Below are 23426 nucleotides of genomic sequence, written 5' to 3' on the forward strand. Positions count from 1 at the left end.
AGGACCCCTCCATTTGGGGGTCCAAAGAATTAAAGATATAATAGAATGGGGTTCTCCAAAAATTAAAAGTAAATCAAGCAAGACTGAAGTCAAAGTATTAAAGTCAATCAAGTGAAACTGAAGTCAAAATTAAAGTCAATCAAGCAAGACTGAAGTCAAGGTACTAATCGAGTCAATCTCATAAGACTAAGGTTAAAACCCTAAATCAAAACCTAATCTAAACTAATCAAGTCAATCTCATAAGACTAAGGTCAAAACCCTAAATCCAAACCCTAATCTAAACTAATCAAGTCAATCTCATAAGACTAAAGTCAAAACCCTAAAACCCTAAAGACTAAGTCAAAACCCTAATTGAAACCCTAAAAGAAACCCTAATCAAACCCTAAATGCTTCTAAAAACTTTAAAAATAGGAGCCTCCACACCCTATTTTCGTATAAAAGAAAAAACCCTAGGAAAAGTAGGTAAAGAAGCCTCCATAGCCTTCCCAAAACCCTAATTTTGGAGTCCCAACTCTTTTCCTAACACCCCTACTCCGATTTTAGCCTAAAAAACACCTAAAAACCTCTAAAAAACATCCCAAAAATCTACAACAAATTCGAAGCACCCAGATCCAAGAAGGAGATACCTTACCTCGGAGATCAGGAATCAGATCCGGAGATAGAACGAAGTAAGAGAATACGGTACAAGGAGCCATTCTCACCAGATCTGAGGGAATAGCACTTTTGCAGATCGAAGGTAAGTTTTTTTTTATTATTTTTTTAATCTAGGTTTGTCATTAGCGATGTAACTTTATTTGGGATAAGTAGAGACCGGCAATGGCCGGGCGGGGTTGGTGCCTAACACCTTCCAACCCCGTAACATGATCCCCGGATTCGGATTTTCTGTAGTAGATTAGTTTTTATCCATTTTAGAGTCAGTTTGGTTCCTAGACCACAATAACTAGGTGGCGACTCCCAAACCTCAAGGGTCAAAAGCAGATCCGCGCACCCCGCGGATCGAGGGCGCTTTCAGTGGCGACTCCACTGGGGACTATTGAGGATCAAACTTGAAAAACCCCAAGTATGGGAGCATTGCCAAGATGACCTAATTTTTTTTATTATTTAGTTGGATTTATTTTATTTTTTCTGTTTATTTATTTTTTATCTTGATTGCAGATGATTTTGGGTATTGCATTTTTTTTTCTCCAATTAAGGATCACTTTTTGATGACCCATAAATAATGAAAGATTCAAATTGACCTATGAAAATGATGGAATGATGAAGGTTGGACAGAAATATTAAAATATTTTTAGAGAATATTCTAGTGAGAATTAAGTCTGGGAGCCTCTTAATAAAACATAGATCTCGTCGATTATATTAATTTAGAATCTGAGTTCACTCAATTTCGTTATCGGAAGCCTTAGATATCATCGATGCAAGTTCAATCTGTAAATCTGGAATTATTTCTGAATGAAAGTTGGGACAACAACGTTAAAACTTTTTTACAGAACATTCTAGTGAGAATTAAGTCTGGGAACCTCTTACTAAAACGTAGATCTCATCGATTAGATTAATTTAGAACTTGAGTTCACTCAATTTCGTTATCAGAAGCCTTAGATATCATCGATGCAAGTTCAATCTGTAAATCTGGAATTGTTTCTGAATGAAGGTTGGGACAGCAACGTTAAAACGTTTTTACAGAACATTCTGGTGAGAACTAAGTCTAGACACCTATTAATAAAATGTAGATCTCATCGAGTAGATTAATTTAGAACTTGAGTTCACTCGATTTCGCTATCGAGAGCCTTAGATATCATCGATGTAAGTTCTGATTGTATTTTCCTAATTCACAGAAAATCTAAATTTATCTAATGTTGGCACAATTAATGTTCTTAAGAGTGAGCTCATCTCAACCATTATCATTCTATCATCAATGTAACACCTATTGGAATCTCGATTTATTTTGGATCACCCAAAAGTGATCATTGATTGGACCTTAAAAATTATAAAAATTATGCCTATTGCAATGTTTGTTTGATCAATTATTATATGCTATGCTCATTAATTGATTTGCCATGATCTTGACAGATATATTTGTGAGGGTTTGATTTCATCTAATTTCGATGTGATGGGTTTTTGGATTATTTTCTTGATCAATATTCATTTGATATCCATATGTGATGACATAATTTGGCCCATGGGCCCACGTGTTTGAAAAAGGCCCCGGGCACACCCCACCCTATTTTGCACACACCACAAGCACGTTTACTGTTTTACCCACTTACACGTCCCATATAGCTAACGTGGCACTAGTGCGTGGCCCGGTCTCTTCGGAGATACGACGTCATTCATGAAAACCACAACTCCAGTCACGTACCTTAGGGTATATCAAACTGGGGGCATCAATACCGTCTGATCAGGTGATTCTGAGAGGTATATTGATGCACCCAGGCTGGAGCGACCTGAGCCTTTGACCTATTGTGAGCCACACAGTCACATGCCCCGATTGCCAACGTAGTACTAGTACGTGGTCGATCCCCTCGTGGGATGCCAAACCATTTTTGAAAGCTACAACCCTTGACTCGTACCCGTCGGTATAAAAGATAATCTAAGTGTATCAATTGCACTTCTTGGTCAAAATCGGTGCCTAAGCAGATCTTGCCCCGCTGTACCCTACTGTATGAGGGGGATAGACTACGTCTATTCTAGACGAGAGGTATTTAAGTGGGCCCTTGCTCAGCATTGTGCGCCACCTCTCAACTGGAGATCAAACTGGCTGTTTTTGACTTCAGAGAAGTGAATTGAGGTTTTAGATTATCACCTATACGGTATATCAAACCAAGTCACCACGTATCGAAAGATATATAGGTGTGCTTGGGCAAGGGTGGCCAGATGAAAATGCATTGCACGTAGTAAGCTTAGAGTCTAGAAACCTTCCCAGTAGGTCACGACTCGAACTTATCGTGGGTGTTCCCGGGTTGTTTATTGAATGGAATCTTATGAGACTTTGTGATTGATATGAATATATGTGAATGATGAGATCAGAATGCATGTGAATGATGAGATCAGAGTGTATGATTGTCCTCAAGGATAAAAAATGTTATTTTTGAAAATCAAAATGGGTGCACCGACCCAATAAAAAATCCATCTCTTGCAAATGACCCAGCCAACTCAATCTAACAATCCTGATGGACCGGGCCATTTAAATCGAATAGAAATCAATTTTCAAAGAAGAAAAATAGTTTACAAAGGGAAAGTATTTTCAAAGAAAAGTATTTTTTCAAAAGAAGTGTTTTCCAAAAAAAAATGTAATTCTCTAAAAAAAATGTTTTCTAAAAAAAAACGTTTTCCAAAAAAATATTTTCCAAGAGAAGATACTTTTCAAATAAAAAACTATTTTTCAGAGAAAAAATATTTTCCAGAAGAAAATATTTTCCAAAGAAAAGAAAAAGAAGGAAAAATAATTTGCAAAAGATCTATTTTTGCATGAAAAGTTTTTATGGACCTTGGAAAACTACCAAAAAAAATGTTGTAAAAAATAATCAGATTTATGAAATAAAAACATTATTTTCCAATATTTTTCAAGAGTGCAACATAATTCTTTTTCTTCTGAATAATCATTGAATGGATGAATTTTTTAATGGATTGGTGCACAAAATTCAATAAATCTCAGGGTTCATTTAAAATTTTATCAAGGGGTGACACTGAAATTGGTTAAATTCACCTTCAAAGAGGTTTAATGGTTATCATTGTATGTAAGCTCAATCGTCCATCGTCTAGCTAGGGTTGTAAATCCGGTCAGTTAGAGTAAACGTCAATATCAAGTCAACAGTCAGAAATGACCTCAAAATTTCTCAATATCTCACAGTTGTTCCATGAAGATCATCGTGCCTCAATCCTGTTGTTTGTAAGCAATGTCTCAGTCCTCAGTCCTAATCAAGCCCGTTGTGGGTAGTTGTATTGAGTTTTCATGAGTTATTTGAGTTAGCTCGAGTCTAATTTTTCAATGTCATATTTTCTTTAGATCAAGTCTACTCTTTTTCTGTTGAGTCGAGTTAGTTTGTCGAGTCATAGAGGTGTCTGTCGCCCCTTTTGAATTTGATTGGCTAAAGGAAATTTCTGAATACCTCGAGCGCATTAACGAATTAACTACTAATCTGGCTTCAAGGATAGATTTCTTTCCTGAGCAAGAAGATAAGAGTCAGGCTCAACGTTTAATCGAGAAAACAAAGGTTATTGACCTCGGAACAGAAAATCTCCTAAAGAGATTCAAATAGAACCCTCCTATCCCTAGAGGAACACAGGGGATAATGAATTTACTCAGAATTTCAAAAGACTTGTTCGTGTGATCCGATGAGGATGTGTTAGGTGCAAGCTTGGGTTTTGTTCAACACGGAATAGATACTCGTCTATATCTATAGAATCAAATAAGATGTTATAAAATGCATCAACACTATCCTTACTACATCTTGAGTTTCAATCACATATTATCAGTCAAATGGGGGTACCTTTTGAACTGATCTCTGATAATGGGTCGTACTTCAAAGCATAAATCATTACTCTATGTTTAAAGTTGAAGATCCGGAAGCACAAATCATCCCCCTACCGTCCTCAGATCAATGGAACGGGTGTTGAAGCAGTAGTAAGAGTCTCAAGACTATCATCAGGAAAATGTGTCAATCACATCGAGATTGGTCAGAAAAATTATCATTCACGCTATGGACATATCGAACTTCAATTCGATCCTCTACTGGAGCTACTCCCTACTCCTTAGTGTATGGCATGGAAGTAGTCTTGCCAGTTGAAATGAAAATTTCGTCTCTCAGGGTCTTGTTGGAAAATCATTTGTTAGAAACAGATTGGGTTCGTCAGCAGTATGAAGAATTAAACTTGATCGAAGAAAACGAGTTAAAGCCTTGTACCATGTGCAAGCTTATCTAAGAAGAGTCACCCGTGCATTTGACAAAAAGGTCAAAGCTCATCATTTACAAGTCAAGGATTTAACTATCAGACTTCAAAGAAAATTGAATACTCCTCCTCGACTATAGGAGAAAGTTGAACCCCATTAGAGAAATTCATTCATTAAGGAAATACTGTCTGGAAAAGTCGTCAGACTTCAAGATCATGATGAAAGTGAACTACTAGAGTCAACCAACCTTGACCGGATCAAATGGTACTACATTTAAGGAGGCCATCTTTGGCCGAATCAATTTTCCTATTACCTAATTCTTTATCTCCTTTCTCAACCCCTTTGCAGCCTGTTAAAAAGAGAAAAAATTGTGCCTTTTATTTCTTAGCCTGATCACTAACCTAGGGGAGGGAAAAATCCGAACTACGTTTTGGTCTGATCCCAAAAATTTGGGGTACGTAGGCAACCTGAGAAGTTACTTCAGGCCCGACCACACCAAAATAAAAAAATAGATTCCCCGATAAAGAAAAATCTAAAAATAAAAAATTCAAAAGAATGGGAAAGAAAATTCAGAAAAAGTTTAAATGAAATGCCACACAAGGGGCATTTGGGTTTTTGAGCCTCAAAATCCCTTTCATTTTATGTTAGTCCCAAGCCTACCTATAAAAGTCCTCCTAAGTACCGGTGTGAAAAGGTTAAGAGGGGTAGTAGTAGACCATGATCAGACAGTAATTCTAGAAGGTCAGAGGAAAAGAAAAAGATTAAAAAAAAAAAAAAAAAAATGATGAAGCCTGCTAAGTTGAAAACCCGAAAAGGGGATTTTAGGCAAAATTAAGGCAAGCTCGCAAAGTTGAAAATCTGAAAGGACAACTTTGACAACAATCAGAGCCAAGAAAAAAAAAAAGCTCGCTAGATTGAAAACCTGAAAAGGCGATCTAGGCAAAAGTTAGAGCAAGCTCGCTAGATTGAAAACCTGAAAAGGCTATCTAGGCAAAAGTTAGAGCAAGCTCGATAGATTGAAAACCTGGAAAGGCGATCTAGGCAAAAGTTAGAGCAAAAAAAAAAAAAATAAATAAAAAAATCCCGAGCTGAGAGCAGTTCGAGCTGAAACATCAGAAATCCGAATAATCAAGTTCAATACTCAGCTTAAACCAGGCATAAATTCAGAAGCCACAAGTATCTTGTCTACGATCGATCTGAAAATTCTTACTTCCCCAAGTGAACAATGGAGAAATGGTGAATTCTATGATGAGTCTCGAAAGGAAATATTTTATTCTCTTGAGCCTGACTCAAATCTTAATAAAATTAATCAAAATTAAAAGTTGGATCTTTATTGCGCTTGTGGTAATCAAATATTTCAAACCTTCATACAAGGGGCATTTTTTCTTTTTTCCTCTAAATATGTAATTTCCCCCCTTATACTAGGGGCATTTTTTTAATGATGTGTTCAATGCCAGTACATTGTCAAACTAGGGGCATTTTGTTTTGAGCAATGTTAATCCTAAAAGATGATTGAGAACTCCAAACCTAAGGTTACCCTCTTGATAACAGTTTTTCGAAAAACTCTTGAGGTTCAAAAAAAATAGAAACTCAGGTTTTAAATTCATAAAACTTTTTGATAAATCCTTGAGGTTCAAATAAAAGCATTTTGGATCTCACATAGGAGATATAGCATTCTTTCGTTCTCCAGATTCTTTTCCAGATTCAATCATTCTTGGAATCAATCATTTCTCTTCCAGATTCAGTATCTTCCAGATTTATCCAATTCACTCTGATCAGTCTTTTCCAAATTCATTCATTCTTTCCCAAAAGTCCTTTATTCCTTCGCCAATTTTGCTCAGTTACCGCCAAGGGTTAACTTGGATTCTGCTCAGTTGTCGCCAAGGGTTATCTTGGATTCTGCTCAGTCTCCGCCAAGGGTTATCTTAGATTTTGCTCAGTTGCCGCCAAGGGTTATCTTGGATTTTGCTCAGTCTCCGCCAAGGGTTATCTTGGATTTTGCTCAGTTGCCGCCAAAGGTTATCTTGGATTTTTCTCAGATACCGCCGAGGGTTTTCTCGGAATTATGCTCAGATACCGCCAAGGGTTTTCTTGGAATTATGCTTAGATGCCACCGAGGGTTTTCTCGGAACTATGCTCAGATGCCGCCAAGGGTTTTCTTGGAATTATGCTCAGATACCGCCGAGGGTTTTCTCGGAATTATGCTCAGATACCGCCAAGGGTTTTCTTGGAATTATGTTAGATGCCACCGAGGGTTTTCTCGGAATTATGCTCAGATACCGCCAAGGGTTTTCTGGAATTATGCTCAGATGCCGCCGAGGGTTTTCTCGGAATATGCTCAGATACCGCCAAGGGTTTTCTTGGAATTATGCTCAGATGCCGCCGAGGGTTTTCTCGGAATTATGCTCAGATACCGCCGAGGGTTTTCTCGGAATTATGCTCAGATACCGCCAAGGGTTTTCTTGGAACTATGCTCAGATGCCGCCGAGGGTTTTCTCGGAACTATGCTCAAATGCCGCCGAGGGTTTTTCTCGGAATTATGCTCAGATACCGCCAAGGGTTTTCTTGGAACTATGCTCAGATGCCGCCGAGGGTTTTCTCGGAACTATGCTCAGATGCCGCCAAGGGTTTTCTTGGAATTATGCTCAGATGCCGCCGGGAGCTTTCTCGGAATTATGCTCAGATACCGCCAAGGGTTTTCTTGGAATTATGCTCAGATGCCGCCAAGGGTTTTCTTGGAATTATGCTCAGATGCCGCCGAGGGTTTTCTCCGAACTATGCTCAGATACCGCCAAGGGTTTTCTTGGAATTATGCTCAGATGCCGCCGAGGTTTTCTCGGAACTATGCTCAGATGCCGCCAAGGGTTTTCTTGGAATTATGCTCAGATACCGCCGAGGGTTTTTCTCGGAATTATGCTCAGATACCGTCAAGGGTTTTCTTGGAATTATGCTCAGATGCCGCCGAGGGTTTTCTCGGAATTATGCTCAGATGCCGCCAAGGGTTTTCTTGGAATTATGCTCAGATGCCGCCGAGGGTTTTCTTGGAATTATGCTCAGATGCCGCAAGGGTTTTCTTGGAATTATGCTCAGATACCGCCAAGGGTTTTCTTGGAATTATGCTCAGATACCGCCGAGGGTTTTCTCAGAATTATGCTCAGATGCCGCCAAGGTTTTCTTGGAATTATGCTCAGATACCGCCGAGGGTTTTCTCGGAATTATGCTCAGATGCCGCCAAGGGTTTTCTTGGAATTATGCTCAGATGCCGCCGAGGGTTTTCTCGGAACTATGCTCAGATGCCGCCAAGGGTTTTCTTGGAATTATGCTCAGATACCACCAAGAGTTTTCTTGGAATTATGCTCAGATGCCGCCGAGGGTTTTCTCGGAACTATGCTCAGATGTCGCCAAGGGTTTTCTTGGAATTATGCTCAGATGTCGCCGAGGATTTTCTCGGAACTATGCTCAGACGCCGCCAAGGGTTTTCTTGGAATTATGCTCAGATGCCGCCGAGGGTTTTCTCGGAACTATGCTCAGTTACCGCCGAGGGTTTTCTCGAAATTATGCTCAGATACCGCCAAGGGTTTTCTTGGAATTATGCTCAGATGCCGCCGAGGGTTTTCTCGGAATTATGCTCATATGCCGTCAAGGGTTTTCTTGGAATTATGCTCAGTTGCGGCCGAGGGCTTTCTCGGAATTATGCTCAGATGTCGCCGAGGGCTTTCTCGGAATTATGCTCAGATGCCGCCGAGGGCTTTCTCGGAACTATGTTCAGATGCCGCCGAGGGTTTGCTCGAACTATGCTCAGCCAGATGTCATCGAGGGTTTTCTCAAATTATACTTAAATAGTTCATTACTCTTTCACCCTGAGTAGGTAGAGTAAAACTCCCAGAAAATAAGTCCATTACTCTTTCACCCCGAGTATGTAGAGTAGGACTCCCAAAAAAAAAATAGTTCATTACTCTTTCACCCTGAGTAGGTAGAATAGAACTCCCAGAAAATAAGTCCATTACTCTTTCACCCCGAGTATGTAGAGTAGGACTCCCAAAAAAAAATAGTTCATTACTCTTTCACCCTGAGTAGGTAGAATAGAACTCCCAGAAAATAAGTCCATTACTCTTTCACCCCGAGTATGTAGAGTAAAACTCCCAGAAAAAATAGTTCATTACTCTTTCACCCCGAGTAGGTAGAGTAGAACTCCCGAAAAAGAATTCATTACTCTTTCACCCCGAGTAGGTAGAGTAGGATTCCTAGAAAAAATAGTTCATTACTCTTTCACCCCGAGTAGGTAGAGTAAAACTTTTCAAAAAAAATTGTTTATTACTCTTTCACCCAAGGTAGGTAAAGTAAGACATTCAATTTTTTTATGCTCAATTTATGCTCAGTTATGCTTAGTTTATGCTCAGATTTTACTCAGTTTCACACAGTGCACACACTTGCACACTTGTTCTTTTAGTCAGGGAGAATTCTTTAAAATTCAAGGATCTGACGCCATCAGTGAGAGCTCTCGCTCGAGGACCTGACAACCTTTTAGTTCGGGGAGAGTTTAACCCTCAAGGATCCGAACACCCCGACGAATTGCTAAATCAGGCTGCAAAATGAACTGTCACTAGCTTTGGCATTCGGATATCGCACTTTCTACCAAAATAGATTTGCTATCTAGTTTGCTTCAACCCTCTGCCAAGAGGGGCATCTGTAGACACCCCATTTTTGCATCCGCCTGATTAATCAACTCGTCAACCCGATCGCAAAAGTTTCCAATGATGGATGTCTATTCCAATGCTTTATTTTGTTACCAGATATGTTTCAGAAATCCGGATGAGGTATCTCGAATTGACAAAACTTAGAAATCACGCTGCGCTAGGAAAATACGACCTCAGAAACATAGAAATCATCATCTTGCAAACCAAAAAGAAGCTTCATGATAAAAATCACTAAAAATGATTAAATTACCAAAATACCCCTAACCTCAAAACAACCTTAGAGCCTACATTACGCTTAGGAAAATCCGTTCAAACACATAAAACAACAAATCGAAACCAAGTAAACCACTTCGCCAATTTTCACAAAATTTGACAAAATTACGAAAATACCCCTCATAAAGTTCACGATCATTTTATACAAAAAACTTCATAAATGACAAAAACCAACATTCCCATTGAATTCCTTACAAAAACTGATTCCAAAACATCCTGGAACATTGAAAAACGACTTAAAACGTAAAAAATCCTTTCCGAGGGCAAAACGGTAATTTCATAATTTTCATAATTAAAAAATTCGAAATTAATAAATAAAACATTAAATAATTAAAGTGAAACATCAATGAATTAATTTAAAAGGTTGAACCTAAAAAATCGATTAATTGAACTCTCAGGCAAAATTGTTGAGGGTTCGTGGGATATTTCTTTAAGGACCCCTCCATTTGGGGGTCCAAAGAATTAAAGATATAATAGAAGGGGGTTCTCCAAAAATTAAAAGTAAATCAAGCAAGACTGAAGTCAAGGTATTAAAGTCAATCAAGTGAAACTGAAGTCAAAATTAAAGTCAATCAAGCAAGACTGAAGTCAAGGTACTAATCGAGTCAATCTCATAAGACTAAGGTCAAAACCCTAAATCAAAACCCTAATCTAAACTAATCAAGTCAATCTCATAAGACTAAGGTCAAAACCCCAAATCCAAACCCTAATCTAAAACTAATCAAGTCAATCTCATAAGACTAAAGTCAAAACCCTAAAACCCTAAAGACTAAGTCAAAACCCTAACTGAAACCCTAAAAGAAACCCTAATCAAACCCTAAATGCTTCTAAAAACTTTATAAATAGGAGCCTCCACACCCTATTTTCGTATAAAAGAAAAAACCCTAGGAAAAGTAGGTAAAGAAGCCTCCATAGCCTTCCCAAAACCCTAATTTTGGAGTCCCAACTCCTTTCCTAACACCCCTACTCCGATTTTAGCCTCAAAAATACCTAAAAACCTCTAAAAAACATCCCAAAAATCTACAACAAATTCGAAGCACCCAGATCCAAGAAGGAGATACCTTACCTCGGAGATCAGGAATCAGATCCGGAGATAGAACGAAGTAAGGAATACGGTACAAGGAGCCATTCTCACCAGATCTGAGGGAATAACACTTTTGCAGATCGAAGGTAAGTTTTTTTTTTTTATTTTTTTAATCTAGGTTTGTCATTAGCGATGTAACTTTATTTGGGATAAGTAGAGACCGGCAATGGCCGGGCGGGGTTGGTGCCTAACACCTTCCAACCCCGTAACATGATCCCCGGATTCGGATTTTCTGTAGTAGATTAGTTTTTATCCATTTTAGAGTCAGTTTGGTTCCTAGACCACAATAACTAGGTGGCGACTCCCAAACCTCAAGGGTCAAAAGCAGATCCGCGCACCCCGCGGATCGAGGGAGCTTTTAGATGTTACCTTAAAATTTGACGTCGTTTTCGTTTTTAACGATAATTCGACTTTTTGATCTCCAAAAATGATAAATAAATAGTTCATTTTCTATAATTTTTCGTTACGAATTCAATGATATGGTCAAATTTTAAAAATTATTTCTCTAGCAAAAAATCATTATTTTAGCTTGATCTGACTCGATAATCGAGGATTTGCAACTTTTCTATTTGGATTCGCAGTTAAGCGTGTTTACATGTTAAAGTATATTTTTCGATCATTTTGAATCTAAAGGTGAGGTCAAATTCCATTAAAAATGATCAGAAACATCCTAAAGTTCTACCCTAAATCCCATTTTCAGAATTTTTCTCAAAATTTTAATATTTATTTTTTCTCGAAATACGAATCGAAAATTCTAGGTTTTACAGTTTGATTGTACGAGGATTTTATAATAATAGATGTCAATATTGAAAGGGATTCCTAATAGCGTTGGAATTAGAAAATATTCTTTTAAGTTTAGTAGAAAACTTTGATAGATAGGAATCTTACTAAGAGAAGAACTCTAGGCCCTCTATCGCCATCTATAAAAGATGATTGACAACCCCATAATAAGAGAGAGTGAAAAATTCTCATTATAGATAGAATTGTATAATAGTGATCTCCATCAATCACTAGAACCCTAACCGATTCATATAGACAAGAAGGAGAAGGTGGGTCTATAACTAAAAAAAATTGTGATTGGGATTTAGGCACTTCATCAAATACATGGATTGGGAAAGGCACATGTCTAACTAATTATTGAATCAAAGATTTTGTTATGCACAAGGTAAATGCCCTAACTCCAATTATTGGTAATATGAATAGTATTCTTGAGATATGTAAATGATTTTAGATCCTTTTGAAAATTATAGATTAAAGGTTATGTTAAAGATTTATATGTTTAAAATTTAACATGTGGTATTAGAGCATTAGATTTCTTGAATCTCCATATCTTGATTTATAGACTATTTATGCATAATAGTTATCATGACTTAAATTCTTTTTCCATTTTTTTCTCTTTGATTATGTTGTATATACAATTAAGATTCGATTTTGATTTTTGAAATTCAGATTTTGATTTTGATATTCAAAATTTAGATTGCAATTTTGAAATTTAAATTTTGGCTTTGATATTCAAAATTTAGATTGCAATTTTGAAATTTAAATTTTGGCTTTGATAATCGAAATACATATTTCGGTTTTGATTTTTGAAATTTAGATTTTGGTTTTGAAATTTAGATTTCGATTTTGATATTTGAAGTTCATATTTCGATTTTTATATTTGAAATTCAGATTTTGATTTTGATATTTGAAGTTTAGATTTCGATTTTCGTATTTGAAATTCAGATTTTGGTTTTGATATTCAAAGTTCATATTTTGATTTTGAGATTTGAAATTCAAATTTTAGTTTTGATATTTGAAGTTTAGATTTCGTTTTTGATATTTGAAATTCAGATTTCATTTTGACTTTGAAATTCATATTATGTTTTGATCATTAAATGTATAAAATTTAGATTAATTTTGATCATAAGTATGATTTCATTTTGATATTCAAAGTTTAGATTTCGATTTTGATATTTAAAATTTAGATTTTGTTTTGACTTTGAAATGCATATTACGTTTTTATCATTGAATATACAAAATTCAGATTCGATTTTGATCAAGAGTATGATCTCGATTTGATAATTGAATGTATAAAATTTAGATGCGATTTTGATTATAAGTATGATTTTGTTTTGATCATTGAATGTAGGAAATTTACATTCGATTTTGATCATTATATACATGAAATTCAAGCTTCGACTTTGATATTGAATATACAAAATTCAAATTTTGGTTTTGACCATGAATATATTAAATAAAGGAATATTCTTGTGTGCAATATCATCATTAATTGAAATAATAGTATAACCTTACGGTCTAGTAAATATTATTAGACAATTTAGGTACGATTAAATTCTATTAATTTGATAGCAGTCAAAGTGGCATAAAGTCGTAAAATTTATGAAATATCTACATTGCATTAAATTTTATTTTCGAGGAGACATTATAGAACAATAGTATTTGTAATTGCAGACTCAATTAGATAAATGAGATTATCCCAAAGAATAATTGTATTTAACTAATTGAAATCTAGGTAAGGTAATATAATTCCTATGAATTTAATAGAACTAGGATTTGATACTCAAAGATAACTGACTGAATAAATTATGTAAATTATATTAGCCTTATATGGTAACTAAATTAGTAATTACCTTAAAATAAGTGAACAATAAATATACCTAGTTTAACCCAAAAAATAAATTTAGATCATATTAATGAGTTTATTTTTGTCAAATAAAACTCAAGGCACTTATTAGAGCATTGTCTTTATTTTATTTCAGTTCCCGGTTCATTGCACTCTCATGCATCCCCATCCCAATCCTTATTGGATCAATTTTTTTGAAATGATATGAGCACATCCAATTCATTCTAGGTGTCCAAAGTCTTGACCTAGCACTCATTTATGCAAAACATGCTGACCTTACGAAGAGTATACTACAACATTTTTAATTTACAACGGCTATTTATAATAGTGGATAATTTTATCCGACGCTATAGGTACATTTATTGTAGCGCATAATTTTATCCGATGCTATAGGCATATTTGCTGTAGCAAATAATTTTATCCGACGCTATAGGGATCGCGCATACGCCTCACACGCAAAAAATAATTCATACTAAATAGTTTTTCGTTGATTCGTGTACACATAGCAGCGAAAAAGCATATCCGCCGCTAAAAAAATCAAATTTTTTTACATAAAAAACTCTGTTTAGTGATGTTTCTCTACTCTCTTTCTTTTCTCTGTCTCTCTCCCTCTCTCTCTCTCCATTCTCTCACACGTTACTCTCTCTCTCACTACGTGAAAAATTCCAAGTTTGATGGCATGGTTTGTGTGCTATAACCTGTCAAATTTTTGAAAGTTCGATTTTATGAGATTGATGCTTCGATCATGTTACAACGCTTCAAAGAAATTTGATTTGAAAGTTGATGAAGAGAAGAATTTGCTTTCTCTCTCTCTCTGATTTTTTGCTTGGAGTTCTTACAAAGGGTATCATCGCTTCCAAAGGGTATATTTCTAAGTAATTTCAAGTAAAAATCCTTCGATTTCAAGATTTTTGATCAGAAAGTCCACAATTTTTAAGGGTATCTTTCTATCGAAGGGATTTCTGTGATTTCAAAAGGTATTAAGCTCCTTTATAGAAGTAAACCCTAGGGTTTCTCTCATTTCTCCATCAAATTGCTTATAAAGTACTTTCTCTCATTTTTAATTTCATATTTGAATAAGATCGGGTCTTTTTAGTTTTGGAAGAATTTATTGTTGGTGATTGGGGATAAAAGGATTTTCTTGTATTTTTATTAAAATAGTTTATAGCCTAGAATTGTTTTTTTCATTTTTTTTAAGTTCATAGAAAATGCTGATATACTCCTATTTTTCATTAATTTTGGATTCAGAATTATTTTTTTTCATATTAGTTTTAACTTATTCGAAGAAAAAAGCCTAACACTCTTGTAAGTATCCATGGGAAACTCATTTTTAGGAGGTGGAGATGTTAATAAGGCGAGGAAGCCCAAATCCATCTCGCTTGATTCACAGCTACCTTCTCGAAACCCCTTCGATCTTGAGAGAATGAGGTTAGTTTCAGGTTGCCCTCTTGCATCGATTTTATTGATAGATTAGGGTTTATGTTTTTATTTGATTTTAGAAACCATGGTTTTTGACATACAAATCAAGTTAATTCATTTAACATGAAAATTTGTTTGACATTGACATTATAGAGTTGCAGTAATTTGATGCATTTTAAGGTTTCTTTATGCGATTGAAAGCTTTTTATACTTGTTTATGTTATTTAGCTTAGAAAACTTAAAAAGACTAAAACAAAAAATCTAACTAAATATAGGAAACAATCTCAAGTATGATTATCTGGATACCTAATATGGCGATGAAAATTATTATTATTATTTTATATATATATATATATATATATTGATTTCTGATAGATTATAAACTGATTTCTATTTTAGATGATGTTTTATATTGGGTTGGATAACTAAAAGTGAAGTGAATTATTCTTTCTTGATTATTGTAGTTTTTGTTATTAAACTGTTTTAAAGTCCAAAAATTTTATGTTAAAAGCCTATTATTCTTTATTTTTCTTGTATGTCCATCTTTTTAGTTGATTATCGTAGTCATTGGATTTTACTTGTATTTTTAATATGCTTTTCCAATTATGAGTTTGTCCAACTGTCAGTAATTAGTTGAAGGCTTAATGTTGTGGAATTGAAGCTTATGTTGATTGCTTTAATGCATCAAATATCAAACGAACTTTGTGATCCATTATCCTTGAGCTTCTTTAAATTAAGTATTTTTTGGGTTGTTGTTAATACTTTCTCCTAGTGAGCATTCCTCTAGAAGATGTTATAACACGTATAGGTGCTCAAAAATCTTCGTGTACTATGATAGTGATATTAATTTAAGTATTTGCTAAACAAATATAGTAAGGAAATTGTGGGCACTCTTTCTGTTTATTTTTATATTATTATATGTAAGGCACACACTATACTAGGAACTTTTTATTCTTAATATTCATCTTGAAGAAAGACTAACGACTGACGACGAGTACATCACATTTGGGAAATTGGGGAGTTTGTGTGTTCTTGTTCTTTCATGTCAATTTTGACCTTTTGTTTTAAGTTTGTTTTTCGGCCATTGTTTTATTTCTATTTATAATCTTATTATTCATGCTCGTTGTTCTAAAGAAAACATCATGTTTGCAAGAAACATTGAGTTGCTTAGATATTTACTTTCCAAAGGGGTTGATGTGGAATTGCAAAGTGATGCGGGTACACCGCTGATTTGGGTTGGTGGCCATGGATAACAGGACGCTGTGAAAATTTTGTTAGAATGCCACACTGATGTAAGCTACCCACTTCTGTTTAAATACTTGAATAGTTCTTAATTTCTCATATTGTTGTCCCTTTCTTCAGATTTTTAGCTATTGCTTTCTTCATATTATAATATCTTTACTCAATTGTAGTTATGCTTTTTCCCCTACTTTTCGTCTCAAGACTTTGTACTCTCTTATGACTCTAGTCCTTGATTGAACGTTGTATTTTGCTAAATTTAACGGTGAAACTATGGAAAATGAAGCTCCTAGTTCTTCTTTTGCTATTGCTTTCAGTTAAATGTTGAACATTTGGGATATCTATTGTTAGTGGCAGTATTTGGGTATGGCCTATTTATGGCATGTTGGAAACTAACAAACACTTCTATTTTGTCAGCTCACCCATGGTTGTGAGATGGAAATTGTGTTGTGCCTTTAGATATATTGATCTATAAGTTAGTCAAATCATATCTTCACTTCACACCATTCAAACATGCAACTTTAAAGGTACCATTTATTTCTCAGTTGTCCATAATTTTATGGAATTAATGCTAGAGATATCATTTTGTCTTCCTTTTGCCTCAAGTATTAACGAACAATACCTTTTACACAAACCGTATGTTCACAGAATGTTCGTGATTTGTTTGGCTATTTCAATGAGAATGTGTTCTCTTTATTTATGTTGAATTTCTTTGTTCCAAGGCATCACATTTGATAGTGAATTTGTGAATGACATACTTTCTCTCAATTTCTGAGACTATTGGAGTTATTGTTTACTTGGTTTTGTTATCTCTTGGCCCTGTATTTCAGATTAACAAATTTCTGTAGTTTCCATGTATTGTTGTCACTAAATTATAACCTCTACTAGGAGCAAGTTAAGAGCTTCAAAAAGAATTTTAATTTTTTGGAATACATAAGAGAACTATAGATGCTTGAATAACACATGGTCCTTGCTTGGGAGTTCAAAAATTAATTAGTAATTGATTTTTGGCATTCAAATTTTCAGCAACAGTACAACCAGAAACAAGTATTGTTAGTATTTTCATTGCTCAGATAGGAGATAAATTAGTTTGGTTTTCTCATTGCTTCCATTCCCCTCCCTCCCCAAAGGAGTGATCTCCTCAGCTATAATTTCCAAAGCCATAACTGTTGTTTATTATACTATATATATTTTTGGGGGATAAAATTCCACTTTGTCCCGAATAAATTATCAACTTCTCTCTATTCCCAACATCGCCCAAAGTAATTCTAGCTAGGTTATCCAAGACCTTGAGCCCTTTAAATCATGATTTCATCACAATAAGAAGTCACCTAAACTATCTAATGGCCTTATTTGTCTTGAAACCAGTTTCAGAAGGCTATGGCTTTTGCTGAGGTGGTGGACTTCGTTTTTCCTTGGATTTTGTAGGATCAGGAGCGGAGCTAGTAAGGAGCTGGTGGGGGCAATTTACCCCACAAAACTTTGAGACACCCCTATTTGTCCTCTCCCTCACCTCTCTCCCCATTTTCCCCCCTCCCCTCCGCCCCTCTTTCAATTTTTTGTTGATGACATTGCCTCTTGTCCAATATCAAGGGGGGCATGTCATCAGTTTGAAAACATAGGGGTGGGTTGGTGGCATCTCAAATTTTCACCAAAACATGGAGGGATATGTCTAAATCACTCAAAAAGGAAAATCATTATTTCTTTTCATAACTAAGAGCAAAACTCATAGACTTCTTGAATATTCCAAAACTACTAGCAGTAGTATCTTTGGTGCTCAAGTTGTCTCATATGTTCGAGAAAATCTTTGTTTTATTGAATTATGTTTTAGAAAATAATGATTGACCAAGTTAGAGGTGTGGCACACAGAATCATAAATTCCCTTAAGCTGATTTTTGCTATGAAGTTGACAAGCTTTGATCCACAATTACTTCCATCCTTAGGTTTGACTCAGTAGGATCTGTTTATGAGGTCATGCGGGGATTAATCAATTATGTTTTAAAAATTGAGATTGATTTATGCAAGTGTATTTCCATTTTGATGAACTTTCTGTGAAAGAAATGTCATCATATATTTTTGATCAGTGATTTTTGTGTTAAATGATGATCTTACTTTTGAAGATTTTAAATTTAAGCTTGTGATAGTGGCATCATATGATTTGATGGTAATTCCCAAGGTTTGTTTTTATTTTTCAATTTTTTTTCCTGGAATTTATTGAAGTTTGTTTCTTTTCTTGTCAAATTGTCCAAAGGTGGAGAATTGCTCGACAGAATTTTATCCAGGTAAAGAAGAATTACTTATTTTTGTAATGGCTATGGTAGAGGCTCTTATATCCATTGTTGAATTAAGGAAGGATTTGTCACTTATTAAAAGGAAAAAAAAAAGAAAGAAAAGAGTAGGGTTAAGGATTTATTTGAAGTCATTACATACTATTCTTGTTTTCTGCAGAGTTGGTAGATACACAGAGGAAGACGCAAAAGTCATTGTTCCACAAATTTTGGGTGTGGTTTCCTTTTGTCATCTTCAAGGTGTTGTGCAATGAGATCTAAAACCAGAGGTGTGCATGATGAACTCATTAATTCATTAATAGTTGTACTCATTTAGGGTCTTGAATGTGTTATTTCCTTCTAGAATAGAATGGTTTCTTCCTCTTCATGTTTAACTACCATTTTCTGTTATTCCCTATGCTGCAAAAGAAATTTAGTAAGACTTTTAACCACCAACACTCTTTGCTCTTTCTGCTTGACATATTTTTCTTTTTACCACCAGAGATGAAGCTTATTAATTTCGGTCTTTCTGACTTTATCAAGCCAGGTAACAGATGATTGTTTTGTTGAAATTTGTTACCATTAGTCCTTGATTGAACGTTGTATTTTGCTAAATTCAGCAAGGTAAATCTTTGGAAAAGAAGATCAATTTGCAACAAGATGCCTAATATTTTCTTTACTTGGTAAAATGATTCTTGACATGCGGAAGATCTATTTCCATCGGACCAAGTTCACAAAAAATCTATTGAGTTTAAAAATACGTTTGCACCTTTGAGTTTTGATCTCTTAAACAATGGAGCCATCTTACAAATTCAGCACCTTCAAAGCTTCTACAAGCACTCTTATCTGTTTTTTTCACATTGGTTTGTTTTGCTTTGATTTATTATTATTTCTCATCTTATTCACACAGGATTTGCCAAATAAGTAGATCCAAAGAGCTGCCAAAGTGGTGCACGTTGAGATTAACTATTGAAGTGGTGTGTGATTTTCAATTATTCGCAATGAAAGATTACATGGTTTGCTCATGTTGTTTATTGTGCAATACTATCTCATCTAAATTCACATTTCAAATCTCTCAAAATACAATGCTACTAGTCTCTAGTCTCACTTGGTTTTCACCATTAGTTTGAGACTGTTGAGTAGGAAATTTCTGTACATCTTTTGACATTTGCATCTAGAATAATAGAAAAAGTAGCATAAAGTCATGTAAAGTAGCATCGAGTGAAAACAACATACAATAAAAATTCGTGTGAATTACAACGTAAATGTCATTTTACAATTCATTGTGTAGAAAACAATCTTAGTTTTAGGAACAGTCTTCCTTTTCAGTTTTATCCGTTCCATTGATATTAGTAAATAAGCATCGTAGATTTATCTCATAAGCAGTGAAAATGCCCCCATTAACAACAAAAGTTGGGCTACGGTAGTCCAGTCCCTAGTCCTCTTCAACTAGTGACACCTGAATTTGAACACGTCTAAGGCATAGCTTGGACGAGGTCCATTGTAGTTAATTTCGTTGAGCCCCATGTCAGAATGGGGTTGGTAACATGAGTCCTGTTTTAAGCTTCAAGAGTTATGTTATAGACTTTGATACCTTTTCCGGCATCTATTTCCTTTGATGCAAATCTATATGTTATTCTTGTGTACTATGCAGCATGGATTCTCCTAAAAGGTAAAATACTAATGTAAGCAATTGGATTCTCTTATGATTCAATACATCAAATCTTGAAGGGTGGAACTTGGTGGGGTCATGATATATAGATGGATTGAGGTGTATTGATCTAGCATCAATGTTAACTATCCAACCTTTCCTAATCTTAAAACTTGTAGAGAAGTATGCATTAGCAACTTCTACATTGTCCAGAATTGAAATGCCAAGGATATTGATAAACTTTAGATTTGTTCTCATTTGAAATCATACCTTCAATCTCACAATCTGTGAGTGCTATTCTTGGGAACCATGGTACTATTGAAGCCATCCTTAATGACTCTCTTACAACCTGCACATACTTAATTTAGCTTAATAGTTGGTGAAAGAACAGAAGTGTACAAGTTAGAGTTGGTTTTGACAAAAAAAAATAGTAGTAGTAGTCGTTTCTTGGTGTTATGAACATGGGGTAGTCTTGAAGTTGGGGTTGTATATTGGGTTGGAGATTTCTGCTTCTAAACTAATGACCCATTTTTTATGAATGACAAAAATTAAGATTACGAGGCATAGAAAATCAATTTCATTGAATTTTTTTTCCTTTTTATGTTTTTGATAAATAATAATATTGCAGGGGTGTGATATGTTAGTCATATTTCAGTTTCTTCATTTGCTTGAAGCTCATTCCAGCATATCGTGGGTTGCCTTGAATTTAATTAGAAGCTAATTATTTTCAATTCTTCCATTCCTAGTTATCAATCTCTTTTGGGTTGATGGTAAAAAAAAGAGAATTTTGTTTCATAATAGAGCTCTTTTTCGATGTTTTTTTTAAGCCTATTGAAGCTGATGATTTTTTCTATACTTTCTCTATTATTACAGAAATGTATGAGAATGTCAGAGGTCAGACGGGGGTGCGGATATCCCCCTTTTCCATTTTTAAAAACTATCTATTGTAGCGGATATTAATATCCACCGCTCTATGTATTACATTCTATTTGTTAAAAATGGACCTATTGCAGCGGATATTAATATTCACTACTATATGTATTATATTCCATTTGTTAAAAATTAAGCTATTGCAACATATATTAATATCCGCTACTATATGTATTACATTTTATTTATTAAGAAATTGATTTATTGGAGCGGGTATTAATATCCGCTATTATATGTATTATATTCTATTAGTTAAAAAATTAACATATTGTAGCGGATATTAATATCCATCGTTAAAGGTATTACCTGCAACAGTGGAACAAGTTATCCGTTGCTACATTTAGCGACCGAGAAAACAACGTCGAATCTTGGTTCCACTGCTCATTCGTTGCAATAGCTTTTACCGACAGAAAAAATATCCTATAGCGGTAGAAATATTCGTCGCTGTAGATCAAAAATGTTGTAGTAGTAGTATGATAGAGCAAGAGAACTTGATTATTACTTGAAAAAATATCGAATAGGCTTAATTTGATGTTTATAAAGATGGAGATCACTAACAACATCAAAACATCCCTACCTTTGAATGACAATACACAGAAGTATTTGAAGAATATGGAAAAAAAGTTCAACTCTACTGATAAATTACTTGCGGGTACTCTGATGACTGAGTTGACAAATATGAAATACGATGGGATGCGAGGAATTCAAGATCATATCCTTAACATAACATATAATACTACAAACTCAAATTTTTGATTCGTATCTCGAGGAAAAATAAATAGTGGAATTTTAAGAAAATCCTGAAAGTGGGACTTAGGGTAAAACTATAGGATTTTATTTTGGTCATTTTAAACAAAATCTGACTTTATCATTGGATTCAAAATGGTTGAAAAACATACTTTAACCTATAAGCGCGCTCAAATGCGAGTTCGAACAGAAAGATTGTAAAATCATCGATTACCGAGTTGGACTAAGTTAAAATAATGACTTTCTACAAGAGTAAAAATTGTTAAGATTTGATCATACCATTGGATTCGTAATGAAAAATTATAGAAAATAGACTGTTTAATTATCATTTTTGGAGTCCAAAAAGTCGAATTATCGTTAAAAATGAAAACGACATTAATTTTAGGGTCCCACTGGGCCAAAAAAGTAAATTTTTGTTAGAGACATAATTCGTAGAATTTTACTACACTATTATATCCAGAACGAAAAATTAGGTAAAATAGAGTATTCATTTGTCACTTTTGGAGTCCAAACGGTCAAGTTATCATCGAACGAAATAATAGGTAAAATACCGATTTCGTCCCAAAAATTTATATAAATAAATTTTAAAAATTTTCACTATTCATCATCATTTAAAATCAACCAAAAACCAACCAACTTTTTTTTTTTTTAAATTGATTTTTCCCTCGACTTTCCAACTTAGATTCGCAGCGAACGGTCTATCTTCGACTTTCGACGCAGAAGGGAAAAATGTCCACACCCTCGACATCTACAAAACTCACCCAACTTCTTCTCATTTCCTTTTCTCTTTTATTTCGTATCATAAAAAATCAGCCGTATATATATGCGGGGATTTCATAACTTCGACCTCAGATTTCATCTACTTCGGGGTCAAACCGTCTTCCGTAGCAGAAGGGAGAAATGATGACGGCATCGAGATTTTTGAAACCACCGAGTTAGATTTGAAAATCAACTGTCCCAAAAGAACTCTCAATTTCTATTAGTTATCGTATATTGTGAAAACTGCATTTAGGATTTTATTAAAAATTTGTAATGTGTTTCCAAAAATATAGAATTCAATTGGTTATTTCAAATTCACGTCAAAACTTGTATATTTGATATGTTTAATTATATTTTACAATAAATTATACGTGGGTAGGATAGACGGTGTAATTGATGAGAGAAGTAAAGAAGATAAAGAGTAAAGAAGATGTGAAATGATTATTGTTGATAGATATTGGTGGGGAAGTAATATAATGTGAATCGATTGTTATAATGTGAATTGGAGTGATTAATTAATGAATGTTTTGAGTTGATGCAATATAGGTAACATAAGGTTTATGAATTGAAAATGAGATTTGCTTAGAACGAAAAATAGATGATAGTTAAGGGCAGGTATCATTTACTATACATGTTGTGTGGTAACGACGAAGTTTGATAAGATATGATTTCAATTTCGATGAAAATTTTTTTATTAAGGGGGGAGAATGTAAAACTCAAATTTTTTATTTGTTTCTCGAGGAAAAATAAATAATGAAATTTTAAGAAAATCCTGAAAGTGGAACATAGGGTAAAGTTGTAGGGTTTTATTTTGATCATTTTTAATGAAATATGACTATACCATTG

The 23426-nt window shown here is 34.7% G+C and overlaps 1 long non-coding RNA gene across 3 annotated transcripts; it reads left to right on the plus strand.

Moving 5' to 3' along the window:
• Nucleotides 1-14168: 14168 nt before the first annotated feature.
• On the plus strand, nucleotides 14169-22778 carry LOC147393237 (uncharacterized). Of its 3 annotated transcripts, none has more exons than XR_015182293.1 (5): nucleotides 14169-16753; nucleotides 18478-18508; nucleotides 18675-18783; nucleotides 18996-19040; nucleotides 19404-22778. It is a non-coding gene; the product is annotated as an uncharacterized LOC147393237 (long non-coding RNA). The 3 variants fall into 3 exon arrangements; XR_015182294.1 differs by lacking the exon at nucleotides 18996-19040 and having other exon boundaries at nucleotides 14169-14431; nucleotides 14903-16753; XR_015182292.1 differs by lacking the exon at nucleotides 18996-19040.
• The last annotated feature ends 648 nt before the right edge of the window (nucleotides 22779-23426 follow it).

This window comes from Akebia trifoliata, chromosome 10 (assembly GCF_017979445.1).
Source record: "Akebia trifoliata isolate Shusen 1 chromosome 10, ASM1797944v1, whole genome shotgun sequence".
Classification (NCBI taxonomy): Eukaryota; Viridiplantae; Streptophyta; class Magnoliopsida; order Ranunculales; family Lardizabalaceae; genus Akebia; species Akebia trifoliata.